This window comes from Oratosquilla oratoria, chromosome 23, assembly GCF_046742065.1.
Source record: "Oratosquilla oratoria isolate Oo_2021 chromosome 23, ASM4674206v1, whole genome shotgun sequence".
In the NCBI taxonomy this organism is placed as follows: domain Eukaryota; kingdom Metazoa; phylum Arthropoda; class Malacostraca; order Stomatopoda; family Squillidae; genus Oratosquilla; species Oratosquilla oratoria.
In genome coordinates, this window is record NC_134799.1 from 4,616,038 (window position 1) to 4,631,725 (window position 15,688).

The following is a 15,688-nucleotide window of genomic DNA, read 5'->3' on the forward strand; positions in this document are numbered from 1 at the left end:
TCCCACATCTGTGACCCCAAGAGGATATGGGACCGATTTCGATAGGATAACAGGAGACGACGGTAGGGGCAGGATGGTATGAAGATTTTGTTTATGTAGTGTCTGTATCAACAACAACAATTATTATAATAATGTCATTATTAATATTACTATCACTACTTTCATTGCCAATATTATTTTCAGAGGATTAAGCTTCCTCTAAAGTTAGTTTCTAATCTCACTCAGGCCATTCCATGAACACATTAAGGGCTAGTCAGAAATCCCCGTCTTGTTATCACATTCACTAACAGTACAAAGCCGCTGTATAGTTCACTTTTCCGCTCCGCGCCATATGGAAACCAAAAAAACAGAGAATATCGAAGATAATCGAATCTTCAGCAACACAAACAACAGCTCGCGGCCGAGCAACGGCCAACTAGGAGTACCAACCCTACCGAAGCGGCCTGGGTCTTTCCTACTTTCGAGGTTCTCGTCGTCACTTGCCGATTCCGAACATACTTCTACCGTCGCGGGTTGGCAAGAGCAACACCTACCTCATTCAATGTTCGTTTTTCGCCACCACACAAAACTGTGCCAGTTAATGCTACGAATGCTACAAGGTAAGATGCACTGGTCAACAGATGTCGATAACAACAATCCATCAGTTAATACACGCCATGACATTCTCCATAAGACACCGTCTAAGGTTCCGAATTTTCTTCGACGCAGACTCTTCTCTAGTCTCTGGCTGTATTTGCTCTGAGAAGATGACTAGGACATTTTACTGTAATACACGATCCGTACGCACAATTTCACTAGATTCACGCCGTCTGCACGCACACTATATTAGAATTAAGCAAAACGTCTACTCAGCTTGATTTTCTGCGATGAAAAGATATTGCAAACACGAATCAACCTTTCCATTTCCTCTCTTTAACAAAATAAAAACGTATCTATGTGCAGGTAGGTATGCACGGTACATATGTATGAACAGCATTGATTGTATTCATGCGAGACCAACAATGGCTTGATGTTCCAATGGAATTCCATAAGGTACTGACCCCAATAACCCGCCATGAAATTATTTCACCAAAGGAGATTGCTATACAAGCATGTGTACAGAGGATACTATGACTGCTGAAATCCACAATTATTTGGTCTGATAAAACCTTAACATCACGGTAAAAGACAGTATAAAGAATTCCACAACATAGAAGAGGGAGTGAGACAAGTGAGGTAGTGATTTTATTATGTTTTAGTTGTTAATTTCCGAGTCCCATCTTTTTTTCCTCTCATTTTATGCAATGGGGGGACGGAGAGGGGGGGGTCACCGATTTAATGAAGCGGCCTTGCTGTGGATGTGCTGTGTCTTGCGACACTGCTTCTGACCCAGGGCAGTGGACAAGGTGCAGGGATGACCCGTCATTCAGGAGGTGCTAAGATAAGAAGGAGGGTGGAGGGCTGTGGAGTGTATTCAGGGATGGAATGGGTGGGAATGATTTTATGCCTTTTTCTTTTTGGCTTCCCCCCTTGTAAGGGGGAAAAAGCCTTGGTATATGTATGTATGTATGTATGTATCTTTTTTCCGTTGGAGGGGTGTGTGAGGAGTGGGGAATGCACCGACAAATAAATAAATAAATAAAATCCTACCTAGCCTACCCAGTCGAGTAAATAAATTTCAAATTCATCCCGGCTGCCTCTTTGCAATTTCATTCATCCCTATACCCTGCGACCGCACGTAACTCTTCTGTGGTAACCATAAATTATATATAAATATTCACAGAAACTTGCAGAACTTTCATCAAACATATGACCGATACAGGCGTACAGCCACGAGCAAAAGTTTTGACCCACTGAGTTTTCCATAATACAAAATTAACAGACCTTGTCAGGCATATTTATCTATTCAATGAAATTACCTAAATGTATGCTACATACTAGAGAAAATATATATCATACTCGACAAAAAAAAAAAAACGTTGTGAGTGGCGTGGGTAAAATTGTTTGTTTGTGACTGTATTTTATTTACACGCGCGCACACGCGCGCGCATTCATCCCAAGGACGCATCTCGGTCCTGTAGATTCATGTACGTAACCCGCTCAATAGCACTCAACATAATGTCCCTTTCTCATTGACGTGCCTGAGCCATTGTGTGTGTGTGTGTGTGTGTGTGTGTGTGTGTGTGTGTGTGTGTATGTGTGTGTGCGCGCGCATGTACGTACATTCAAACTAAGCACGAGGTGTTATAGAATAATAAATAAATAAATCAACAATTAAATAAATAAAAGAAAGGCAGAACACTCTAAAGTCAAAGGGTCATAAATTAGAAAACGGTCTTTACGATCTTGCCCTTATACCTTCTTGATTAGCTCCTCCCCCTCCCTCCCAACTCCCAACGGCCCCAAGTTCCACATTTTCCAAATATTTCTCTTCCATTACGACGTCTACGCCATCGTTTCTGTGGAAGACAATCTTCTCATCCTCAATTTCCTTTCTGTCCCATGTTTCCCCTTTTTATTTCACTGCTCGTAAAATGGCATCAACCGTGCATACGTATACCCGAGTCGTCGTAGTCGATGATGATCTTGCGATCGGCGACTGCCCGACTACACTCGAACCAATTGTCTGCCTTGTTAGTGTCGTCTCGAGTCGACGTTGATGTCGACGACATTCGTGCGCGCCACACGACGAAGACGACGATGACAACGATTACCTGCGTTCTAGGCTTCCAAGACTGTCAGCTCATTTCAAATTTGCGGAGATTTTCTTAAAAAATTGTAGTGATCAGTGGAATTTTAATTTCTCAAATTATTCCATATTTCGTTTACCTACCACCCTTTCCTATTTCCCAAATGTTAATGTCTACATTCCGCAAATATTTTTAATTTAGCGAACGAGTTTTTTCGCGAATGAATTCTCATCAAATTGAAACAAGCAATTGACAAATTTTACATTTGCACGTCACACAAACGTGACTTTGTAATATAACGAATGCAATGATTTAAGTGTTAAGTATTTACGAACGAAAAATATATAGTGAATCTAAACTGCTACGCAAATATAAGTAAACAAACACAATACGTTATGCGTGTGTGTGTCACGTGACGTTTGTGCGACCAATTGGTACGTGCGCAATTGGACGAGCATGCTCACGTGATCACTGACGCAGCTAAACGTAACTTCTAAAAACCCTAGGACATGACACGTCTAAGCCTATAAAAAGACGCCTTCGATCGCACAAAAGAAATACAAGTTTTTTCTTCCCTAACAGGAAAAGTTGTTTGTGTGCGTGTACCTAGATGTATCTTACGGGAAGGGGAGCTATGCTTGTGGTTTCCTGTCTTTGTATCTCGCAGTGTGTGTTGGTTTTGTGATTCACCATGGTCTTGAATCACGTGTTAGACAAGTGATCGACAGCCATTTCCCTCCCGTAAGAGAGCTCAGATATGACCGATCTATGGGTAATGCTGTTACCTTACACGCGCACACACACACACACCCAACTCCCCGCCCACGAGTTGGAGTAACGACTCGCAGCGCAGCGATACTGAAATTATTTCAGCTCTGGGCGGGATTCGAACTTGGACCGCTGTAGCAGTGGTTGCGAACGCTACCACTGCGCCGCCGTGTATGTGTGTGTGGAGAGAGAGAGAGAGAGAGAGAGAGAGGGTAAGAACTTTCCTGTATTAAGTTGTACGAAACTTACAATGTACTATGAAACCACATCAACTCAAATGTACACTCAGTGCAGGAAAAGTAGTTTCAAAGCAAAATCTGCTAATTACATACCTTACTGTACTTAAAATGTCCACAGATCACATCTATACTATCCCCCAAGTGTACCACGAACTTAACATAATTCGACCCAATTTCTTTCAAGGAAATGGTTAAATCTACTTCATCCAGGAATCTGTCAAGGCAATGTAGTGGTCGTAAGTGGCTTTTGTGTTGAAATACGCAAATGCCTGGGTGTAAAGTCTTAACTCTGGGTTCTAAGTTTTCTAGATTCTCGAATACAAAATCTATTACCTTTACATCTATATTGATTGGAAGGTTACTTTTTTTTAAGACTATAGAATAATCAAATCTCTAAAGCAGCGTTTCTCGACCTTTTTACCCTTACGTAACCTTTAAGATTTATTGCATGTCTCAAAGAACCCCTGCGCAAAAAAGAACACGCATATACTTTATCTTTCTTTATTTTCATCCTAATTATGGGTTAGATAGGATGATGTCTATATTACATTATCGTAATAACCAAGAATATGTCGTGCGTGTTTAATTATATTACGTATATGAAATTAAATAAAAAATCAAAAGTGCATTAGCTTATCTCACTTGTTTTGCGGAACCCTTAGGGACCTTTTGCGGAACCTTAGGGTTCCGGGGAACCTTGGTTGAAACACTGCTCTGAAGGTTATTTGTAGATAGACTTTCTTCCAATGTTGTACACAAAATACATTGTAAAAAAAAAAATCCATTTTATTTTTCTGTTGTGTATTTTTTATTTAATTATCACCTTTTAATTTACTTCCATGATCTTTAGTCCCGTTTAGGATCTGGAATAATATAATTCTCACCAAGTTCTTCCAGTCTCACCATCGAATATAATTACATTACTTTGGACTTTGGAGATGAATATTATTTTGGTTTTACTCTTATTACCGAATTATTTTGAGTCGTTCCTTGTCGAAATTACTCAGCATATCTTCTGTAGTTCCTGAAGAAGGAATATCATCCGCAAATCTTAGGCGATTAAAATATCCCCAATTAACCTTAAAAAAAAACCTTCCTTTCCAAGCTCAATTCTGGAATTCTTTCAGTATCTTTATATAGTCGAATTACAGAAGTACCTTTCGCTTGGACGTCTACGTGTAGACTGAAATGCAATGTTTACAATCATTACACAATCCCAGCTATAATCTACGAATGTGAGATTTGGAAACTGACGAAGGCGATGAAGACAAAGCTAAAGGCGTTATACTTATTTTCCTCCGACTGTTGAAGGAATCTGATATACTGGCGGAAAATACATTTCCCTCCAGCATATCAAATGACATCCTACGTAAATTATCGAGAAAACAAAATAGCTTGCCACAACGATTTAACAGAGGAAAATTTTCTGAGGGTGAAGGAAAAATAGCCCAGTGTGATAGCCTCTTAAGGCACGCAGAGAGGATGATGGCGAGATCGGTCCCATGATACTAGAGGACAAAGAGAGGGCAAGTTGGGTCAGTGAGCAGACTGGAGTGAACGATGTTGCGGAGGCGGCAAGAGATGAAAAGGCGTAACTGGGCAGGGAAGTTACCCATAAAGATTGATGGGCGATGGAACAAGTGTGTTCCCGAGTGGTTGCCAGCGTGGAAGAGGGAGGGATGAGAGACGAGACAAAGAACTCTGAAGGGGTGATTAACGGAATGGTTTGAGAGAGGCCTTCGTTCGGCAGTGGACTCGGAATGGCTTATGCATGCATCTTCAAACTGACACGTATGTTTGGCATCTCTCCAAACTCCTACATCATACCATTCTCCAATCTTCCCGGTGGACAATCCCCATCAATAAGTGAAATACTCTTAAGAAGACAAAGACAAGGACGAAGGAGACAAGGCTGGAGAGAGAGAGAGAGAGAGAGAGAGAGAGAGAGAGAGAGAGAGAGAGAGAGAGAGAGAGAGAGAGAGAGAGAGAGAGAGAGAGAGAGAGAGAGAGAGACAGAGAGAGAGACACAGAGAGAGAGACACAGAGAGAGAGACAGAGAGAGAGAGAGAGACAGAGAGAGAGAGAGAGAGAGAGAGAGAGAGAGAGAGACACAGAGAGAGAGAGAGAGAGAGAGAGAGAGAGAGAGAGAGAGAGAGAGAGAGACAGAGAGAGAGAGAGAGAGAGAGAGAGAGAGAGACAGAGAGAGAGAGAGAGAGAGAGAGAGAGAGACAGAGAGAGAGAGAGACAGAGAGACACAGAGAGAGAGACACAGAGAGAGAGAGAGGAGAGAGAGAGCGAGAGAGATGAGAGAGAGATGAGAGAGAGAGAGAGAGAGAGAGAGAGAGAGAGAGAGAGAGAGAGAGAGAGAGAGAGAGAGAGAGAGAGAGAGAGAGAGAGAGAGAGATGGTGTCGTCTTCGCTGTCGTCGTCTGGCGACGGCCGCACACCACAGAGGCAGCTCGGGTTGCCCAACCGATCCGCCCGCTGGACAGGTAAGCCCCGACGGGGATGACTTCTTGGGTATAATTGACGTCTACACACACACGTACACACCACACAACTCGACGGCGCAATGGCTGCGTTCGGAACTGCTACTACAGCAGTCCTAGTTCGAATCCCGCCCAGGGCTGAAATAATTTCAGTATCGCTGCGCTGCGAGTCGTTACTCTAACTCTCGTTTGCGGGGAGTTGGGGTGTGTGTGCGTGTAATGTCATAGCATTACCCATAGATCGGTCATATATGAGCTCTGAGCTCTCTTCCGGGAGAGTAAAAGCTGTCGATCACGAGTTCAACACGTGATCCGAGACCATGATGAATCACACACGCACAGTGATCTTCTTATCCCTCGGAACTACTACTGCCATTGCGAGTCGATTATGAGTTATAAATCTTAATAATAACTCGAAGTGATCTCACACAAGATGCATTAAAAGACTTCGAGATTTGTCCTATGGTTTGCAAATTTTGATATTTTACCATTTTATTCTTGTGTGATTCACCTTGGTGTTGGACTCGTGAGCGACAGCAGTTTCCCTCCCGAAAGAGAGCTCAGAGCTCGTATGACCGATCTGTGGGTAATACAGTGACCTTACACACACAACTCCTCGCCTACGAGAATTGGAGTAATTACTCGAAACACAGCGATAATTAAATTACTTCAGCCCTGGGGAGGATTCGAACCCGGACCGCCGTAGTGACAGTCGGGGACTCTACCAACCGCGCCACCGAGTCGTGAAACTACTACTGAGAGAAAGCGACAAGTTAATACACGGGAGTAGGGAAAAATGTGAACAAGAAACTGAGTAAGCATTTATTCTTGTTGCACCCAAACAAGACGAAAATGCTCTTTGTTATACTCAATTTTGTCTCAAAACTCAAATGCCAATTAAATCCAGTTTTTACTACAAAAAGAGTGAGAGAACTAGACAAGTGGGTAAAAACATTGATCCCAATATTGAAATACACTATGGGAAAGGTACTGATAATTAATGAAAATATGGAATAAATATCTGTGTCCTTTGGACGAGTGGGTTGAGTCAGATGACACAAGGGCCTCAAATATTTACCTTTAACAAAACCGGATTCAAACTGGATTCTGACCGGTCCGCCCACCTCTTTTTTTCTGTCCCAATGTTCAATATTTAATAGTAACCAAATTAAGGTCTATGTTATTCTAAAAATTTAAGATTTACATACACAAGGGCACACATGCACATACGACTTTTTTATGTGTGTGCTTATACGTGTGTGTGTGTGTGTGTGTGTGCGCGTGTGTTGTGTTGTGTACCAGACAAGGTTCTATTAGTGACAATTCCCGGCTTGGTTGAAACAGCATCACCCCAATTCTTTCTTGCGGTCAGTTTCAAATGCCACCAACGACTAGATTCAACACCTTTCCCGAACTCGAGTGAAGAAATTTAGAAAAACACATACGTGTGTGTGTGTGTGTGTGTGTGTGTGTGTGTGTGTGTGTGTGTGTGTGTGTGTGTGTGTGTGTGTGTGTGTGTGAATTTCAAGGCTCACATGATGTAGCACTGGTGACTAAGTATAGACTGATTACATGTTTGCAGAATCAATTACGTCAGGATATGGCAGACCCAAAAGCCAAATGTAAATATAACATTAACACACATGTGTATACGTATGACTAGCTCTCCCGGGGATTGGGGAGGGAGGGAGGGAGGGAGGGGGGGGAGAGAGAGAGAGAGAGAGAGAGAGAGAGAGAGAGAGAGAGGGAGAGAGAGAGAGAGAGAGAGAGAGAGAGAGAGAGAGAGAGAGAGAGAGACGTGCCCACGAGCGGCAAGCACACACAAACATACACAAGTTATAATAGAATAAAACATTTTCAAATTCAAACTGGTTCTGGTAGAGGCTGTCCCCAGTACAATACCATAAACCACCCGAGAGAGAGAGAGAGAGAGAGAGAGAGAGAGAGAGAGAGAGAGAGAGAGAGAGAGAGAGAGAGAGAGAGAGACGTGACCACGCTCGGCAAGCACACACAAATATGCACAAGTTATAACAGAATAAAATAAATTCAAATTCAAACTGGTTCTGGAAGAGGCGGTCCCCAATACAATACCATAAACCACCCGAGAAAGACACACACACACACACACACACAGAAACTTCTAGATTCCGCAACTTTCCAATAATCAGGACGGTGTGTTCCCAAACAGAAATATTCAGATGTCGAGAATATTTGTCTCCCAGAAGGAGTTTTCATACCGAATTCCGGGGAGTTCCGGTTGTCAGAAGTGCCAATACCTTCCGGGCACGACCCCAGACAAACCCTTGACCCTGGACGTGCGATGGCCCTGACCCTACAAGCCTGGCCACCCCCGTCCCCTCTCCCCCCCACCCTTTTCTATTCATCTCTACGGGACTTTCACAGTCTTGTCGACACGCGATTTCATTCACTTTGGGACAGACCTCTCTAAGGTATTCAACTCGTCTAAGAGTTTGGCGAAACGAGATTTTGGCGAAATGTGAATTTGGCGATATGTGAATTTGGCGAAACGAGATTTTGGCAAACTGGGAAGGCATCGCCAAATGCAGTCCAGCGAACGAATCACTCCTCCCACTCTCACTCCCACTCCCCTTTTGCGGGACATCCCGCCACGCCCCTGCGGACACGTCATCCTCCTCCTCCTGCTCTCACCCCTCCTACTCCCTTTGCTTCATTGTCCTCCTCCTCCTCGTCCCTTTAACCACTTCCATACCGGGCGGTCCTTTGTCCATTTCCTTCCCTGCCGTCAGGCGTTTCCATTCATATCCATATTGGAAGAACTCTATCTAACCAACAAAAAACAAGTAGAAATCTGTCTTTTTTTTTATCCGAGATGACTGGGTACTGTTGCCATACATGGATCTGTGCAGCCCCCAGGATCATCCCCCAGCTGGGAATCATCTTCATCAACGGTTCTTCTGTGCCGAAACATACATGTGTGTTCACAAACAGACGAACATACTAACCCTCTTCTTAAACCTCTTCTGTTCCGGGTGACGGGCATTCTGGCGCAAAGATATTTCATTCATTTCCGTGATACACTCGACGGCGCAGTGGTAGCGTTCGCGCCAGACACTACGGCGGTTCGGGTTCGAATCCCGACAAGGGCTGAAATAATTACAGTATCACTACGCTGTGAGTCGTTACTCCAACTCTCGTGGGCGGGAAGTTGTGTGTGTGTGTGTGTGTGTGTGTGTGTGTGTGTGTGTGTGTGTGTGTGTGTGTGTGTGTGTGCATTACCCCTAGATCGGTCATGTACGAGCTCTGAGCTCGGAAATAGCTGCCGGTCACGAGTCCACCACGTGATCCAAGACCATGGTGAGTCACACACACACAGACCCGATCTGGAAGGCCGCACTTGGGATATGGAGATAACAATTTCCTGTTGTTGTTTGTTTTTTTCACGAGGAAACAATGAGTGCACGTAGACTTGAGTGTAGTCATGGCTACACGCTGACGTAGGTCACGGGTCACGTTGGCAAATGACATGACTTCAACACAAAACAGTGTATGTGAACTTACAAGTGCAGGTGTCCTATACAATAGGCACTTTTTCACTACACACACACTTTTACTCTATGACGGACATATTTGCACAATTGATACACAAGCAACTGATGCAGAAGAAATCACTTGAACGCGTGGTTCTAATTATGCCGAAAAACCACAGAGAAAATAACAGAAACGAGACCTTGAAAATGTCTGAATAGACGAAAGCGCTCGGTCTAATTTCAGTTATTTTCCTTGTGATTTTTCGGCACAAGTGATTGTATCTAATTGTTTTTTTTACACACAAAAAGCCTCTTTCCCCTTTATAAAGGATTGTCCAGCCAAGGCATGCACGCACCCTTCAAACTCCCCTTTCTTTCCCCTTTAATCTTAGCTCCTTGTGGATGAAGGGTCATCCCTGATCTCCGCCCGGTTCAGAGGCAATGCAGCAAGGCACAGCACCTCAATCAATCAACGTGGCTTTAAATAGATTTGTTTGACTGAACTAAATTATATTTACTTTGTATTGTGTGAGCATCATATTCCTTAATTTTCCTATATTTATGGACACTATATGGTCGCTGAACGTTCCTACACTATCCACTTAAAAGAATAAAGAGCCCTTATACGGTTTTCCTGTGTGCTTCGTATCAATATACCCTCAAACGCACATTAAATTCCTCCCCCTTCCACCCCCAGACACTCAGCTGTATACCATCAAAACTCTACGAAGAGAGAGAGAGAGAGAGAGAGAGAGAGAGAGAGAGAGAGAGAGAGAGAGAGAGAGAGAGAGAGAGAGAGAGAGAGAGAGAGAGAGAGAGAGAGGGACAGGAAGGTGAGAGAGAGAGGGACAGGAAGGTGAGAGAGAGAGGGACAGGAAGGTGAGAGAGAGAGGGACAGGAAGGTGAGAGAGAGAGGGACAGGAAGGTGAGGGACAGACAGACAGAGAGGGTGTGAGAGAGACACAGACAGACACAGAGAGAGGGGAAGAGACACAGACAGAGGTTGAGAGGGAAACAGAGACAGAGGATGAGAGAGCGACTGTAGGTGTTTTATTAGAATTCCCGTTATGTCTATCTATATTTTTCTTAGAATTAGTCAACCTTCCATACTCAGAGACGGTTTGTCATCCCCACTCTTACAAATTTCGAAACCTCTCATTTTCGAATAATGGTGATTTCTTCACTCTAGCGATTCCTAACAAAGAAACATCATGCACTGCATGACAGCATTGGTCATGCATGCCAACAAGGACCGGGCATGCTGACATCAAGGTCTCTGTGACCATGCAATGTGTAGGGCCTCGTCAGTTAATCATTATATACAGGTTAACTAAATCATACCATCATTAATCCTTTGTCTCCCTTACAATTTGTTCTAAATGCTGATAGGAAATTATTTTCGTCTTAAGTTGGGGAGACAGCATAACTTATATCAAAAGGCACAACGTTATCTCTAAAGGCAGATGCAGGTGGATCCTATTCTAGAATATTCTCTCGGAGTCTAAGATCGAGTTGGTTAGATGACCCATTGCCACTAATGTTCATTACACATTTTTTTAGGCTTGGCTCTTTTTTCCACATATTTTCCTCTCCTTCTCTGGTTTCCACCATTACTGCAGCAGAGTATTTGTGGGTTGTTCACTATAATTTTTTCGTATAACCGAGTTAGCTACGAGATTTATTCCTATTCATTATTATCAAGAGTGTTGGTATTAGTACCCATTGCTACACACAGAGATTAGTTATATATACATATATATACATATACATACATATACATACATATACACAGACACACACACACACACACACGTACATATCCTGGTGGCAGCTAAACTAGAAATGGTAAGTTGCATCCGGTACAAAGGCCGTACATCCCTTTCGTCAGCCCTAGCGAATACTTTCTGCCATAAGCAAATATAACCTAACTTAACTGGCCATACTCACGAATATTACAAACAAATGTTTCCGATATAACTAAACCTAACTAGAAAATCTAGGCACTTTTTTCTACTGGCAGGAAACATTTGCCAGTTTTGGGGAAAGTTTCGAAAGTAGGGACCTACATGCTGTGTCATGTAACCAGAACGTAGGACCATTTCGTCAAACGCCTCATGCAGAACAAAGTGTTGGCGTCGCGATTTGGAAAAAAAAAACCGTTACGGCGGTTTCGTACGACGAAGGACAAACGACAATCGTCGTCATCAAGCAAGTAGCTCTCACCGACGTACGAAATCCTCAATACGTCACTGGCGTTCAGTCGTTTTAACGTTCAAAACTATCTTCAACTATTATTATCATAATTACTGTACTATTATATTATCATTATTATGCTATCACATTATCATATTATTGTTACAATAGTAGTTATTGTATCATTATTATTATTACTTTCATACCGACTAGGTAGACTAGATTTATTCCTCAAGTGTAATTATCGACTAGATAAGTTGGTCACGCATAATGCACAGCTTGTGTGAAAACGTGTTTTGGAGAGTTAATGGGAGTCAATAAAGACAGAGGCAGGGAGGTAGTAAAGCTAGAAGCGTACACACACACAGGGAGCATAAAATCAATAAACGAAACAAAAATAACGTGAGAGAGAGAGAGAGAGAGAGAGAGAGAGAGAGAGAGAGAGAGAGAGAGAGAGAGAGAGAGAGAGAGAGAGAGAGAGAGAGAGAGAGAGAGAGAGAGAGAGAGAGAGAGAGAGAGAGAGAGAGAGAGAGAGAGAGAGAGAGAGAGAGAGAGAGAGAGAGAGAGAGAGAGAGAGAGAGAGAGAGAGAGAGAGAGAGAGAGCGAGAGAGAGAGAGAGAGAGAGCGAGAGAGAGAGAGAGAGAGAGAGAGAGAGAGAGAGAGAGAGAGAGAGAGAGAGACAGACAGACAGGCCAAGAGGTGGTAGGAAAGTTCCACCTCAAGATTAGTGTATTCTCTTCTCATTAGTATTATGGGGAGCACAAGAATCTGCTGCTGCTATTATCTGCTGTGGGCGCCGTAACGGCCACTAGATGCCTGCGCTTGTGGCAGTAACTCTCACTTCGCCAAACATTTTTTAGGCACAATTAACTTCGCCAAATCACCAAATTCTCTTGGCTTACGACCAAGTTGTGGTATAACCTATGTTACGTTGGGTCAATGGCGAAATGGGAGAATTTGCTGAAATTTGACATTCTTCGAGTTTTCTGTGGATGCATGGGCAATGATTTTATCGAGGTTAGGCGTTTCTAGAAAGACAATGCTAAGTTTCTCGAGAATATTTTTTATGTAAAACCCATTGTATCTTATATATTATTGGATACGTATTCTTCGATCAAACTTAGCAAGCATCTGCTCGGAAAAAGTTTCTTGATGTATCAAAGATGTTGTTTTCTTTGCGACGCCATATTGTATGTTTCATCACATTTTCATTACATGAAAAAACCACGTATTAGACTCTTGATCGACTGTTATCATCCTAGATGACAGCTCGTGATCTCACTGTCCGATCTATGGTCTTGCATACACAACCCATCGCCTTGCTCAAGAGGACAGTAACGGTTTGTTGTTTCAATGGGAACTCTTCGAGGCTCAAACTCGGGATTTTAAACGTGGGACCCCAAAACACTAACCACTGCACCAGCAAGGTGTGATTCACCATGGTCTTAGATCACGTGTTGGACTCGTGATCGACAGCTATTTCCCTCCCAGAAGAGAACTCAGAGCTTATATATGACCAATATATGGGTAATGCTGTGACCTTACACGCACACACCCAACTACCCGCCCACGAGAGCTGGGGTAACACCTCGCAGCGCAGCGATACTGAAATTATTTCAGCCATGGGCGGGATTCGAACCCGGACCGCCGTAGTGTCGGCCACGAACTCTTACCACTGCGCCACGTGTGTGTATTAAAAGGTATGTAGTGTGACGAAAGCCTAGCAAACATCTTTTTTTGGCCCATGTACCACATGAAGAACACTTTCATTCAAATTACGATGTCCTACTGCAGGAGAGAACTTCAATTTGATACGATTATCAGAGTGAGAGAGAACTTGGTGTGCTTTGGAAACGTCTGGAATGGCTAATCGAATGCTCGTGTATTGACATACGACAGACTGTCGCCAGTCTTGGCCGGCGCGGCGGGCAGGCGCGTGCGAAAACCCCAGTAAATATTAGTCTTCTAAAAGGTCCAAAACAAGTTTAATATGTCAGTTCCTGCATGCAATCAAAACATATTATGCCTTAGAAGCAGCACCAAATGAAAGATAACCTTTACTTTAAACTGCACGTTTTAACCAATATAAGTTTTTTATTGTTTTGTTACATATTTGCCGTATTCCTACAAATACGATCCCGTGATTTTCCACAATTCTTATATTTATTAACCTAAAGGGATTTTCGTGCTTGCGCGGTCCAATTCTTTTCTTCGTTGTGCTTTCTATGCTGATAATGAGGAATGCATCAATATATCAGCCGTTATTACTACGCCTAAACTATGTACATTTCACAAACTGTCAATGATTAAACTAAATACTGCGATAAATCTCAATACATATTTTCCAAATGGTAATGAAACAATTAAATATACTGCAAGTACATCATATGACATTGGACTAAAATCAAATTAGCCTGAAATCCGACACTGCCAATTGTCCTAGAACTAAAGTATTCTGAAAGAACACACTACAGGCTCCTCAGCATCAAGACAAGCAGATATAATCTCTCATGTAGCGCTTATTTACTCAAGTCAAGGTTATCACGACTGACTGCCCCCAATTTAAGAAGTATTGTTGGCTACTTATTCCTTCATGAACTGTGTCAGTTAACCTTGAACTAATATTCGCCTTTTTTTCCCCTTGCCACCCTCTGGGCTGGCGTTGATACAAGTGTAATGATTTCAATTTATTGTAATGGGTACTGCGCAAGTCTTAGGCGCCTGCCTGTCTGTCTGTCCGTCTGTGTGCCTGTCAGTCAGTCTGTGCCTGCCAGTTTGTCTCTCTGTGTGCCTGCCAGTCTGTCTCTGTACCGTGGTGTTAAACAAGTGTTCCAACTCCAACGAATTATTTTATTCGATTCTCCTCACACTGTCCAACTTGATGCAGTGACGTCATATCGCATAGGTAACTCAGTCACCTGAGCCTCTTGCCGTATCACAATCATTCACTCATTTACTTTTCTTCTCAAGCGAAAAAAGTATCACAACAATTTCAGCTACACAGAAGGAAGAAGGAAACTGACAACAAGAACTCTCGCTCAAATTGAGGAAACGTCTTGGCAACTGGATTACCTTGACCAAAACTTATATCTACATCTCTTCGTAGCCTGTGTTCCAACTTTTCCAAAAAACTAAAACTTACTTGAATCTGTGTGATAATGTCGCCTCCGGGTTGTAATAGATGTCACTTCAGGAATCAGAGTACTTAGTTATCCAGACTAGTACCGGCTCTTATACACACTGCAGCCACGACCCGTCCCCTCTCATGCTCTGCACCCAACTCGCACGAGCTTAGTAGCGCTACTGCCTCGTCGCGGAGTGAACCGAGGCATTCTCGTAAATCCCAGCCAAGTAAGGTACCATCCCATCTCGATACACAGAAAAGTTATTTTCATAATATATATTGGATATATATTCCCTGAATTATTGTCAGGCGTTAATCAGTGATATATTATATTTATTTATCTTTAAATGTCATCTAAAACTGACGCTAAAATAATAACTGACCAATCGGCATTGGATGGTACTTTCGCTAGCTGGGATTCTAGCCAGCCGTCTACACTATGTGAAGGTGAGTCGGTGAGACCTTAGTAGGCGATTGTGCAATACTAAGTCAGCTGGTCACACTGTCCACCAGATTTCGCTGTGCTGCCTCAAGGACCGAAAAGCCTACCTGGGGGCTTGGGAGCAGAGAGAGGCTACCGGATATGACATCATGTCGCTCGACACTCCCAAGAAGTTGATTACTGCGGAGCTAAAGGTGCCAGGAAGGCTGGTGGCGTTTGTCAGCATTAATACTTTGAATGCATTTGTGTACACATA

The 15,688-nt window shown here is 43.0% G+C and overlaps 1 protein-coding gene across 3 annotated transcripts in view; it reads right to left on the bottom strand.

Annotated features, from left to right (window-relative positions):
- LOC143037898 (uncharacterized) overlaps positions 1-15,425 on the bottom strand; it is a 47,573-nt gene extending 32,148 nt beyond the window's left edge. The window contains exon 1 of one of the 3 annotated variants that reach the window (XM_076206543.1): positions 15,009-15,425. The gene's annotated coding sequence lies outside the window, so the exon portion shown is untranslated. The remainder of the gene's footprint in view (positions 1-15,008) is intronic. The other 2 variants (XM_076206541.1, XM_076206542.1) reach the window with 2 other exon arrangements.
- Positions 15,426-15,688: the final 263 nt, after the last annotated feature.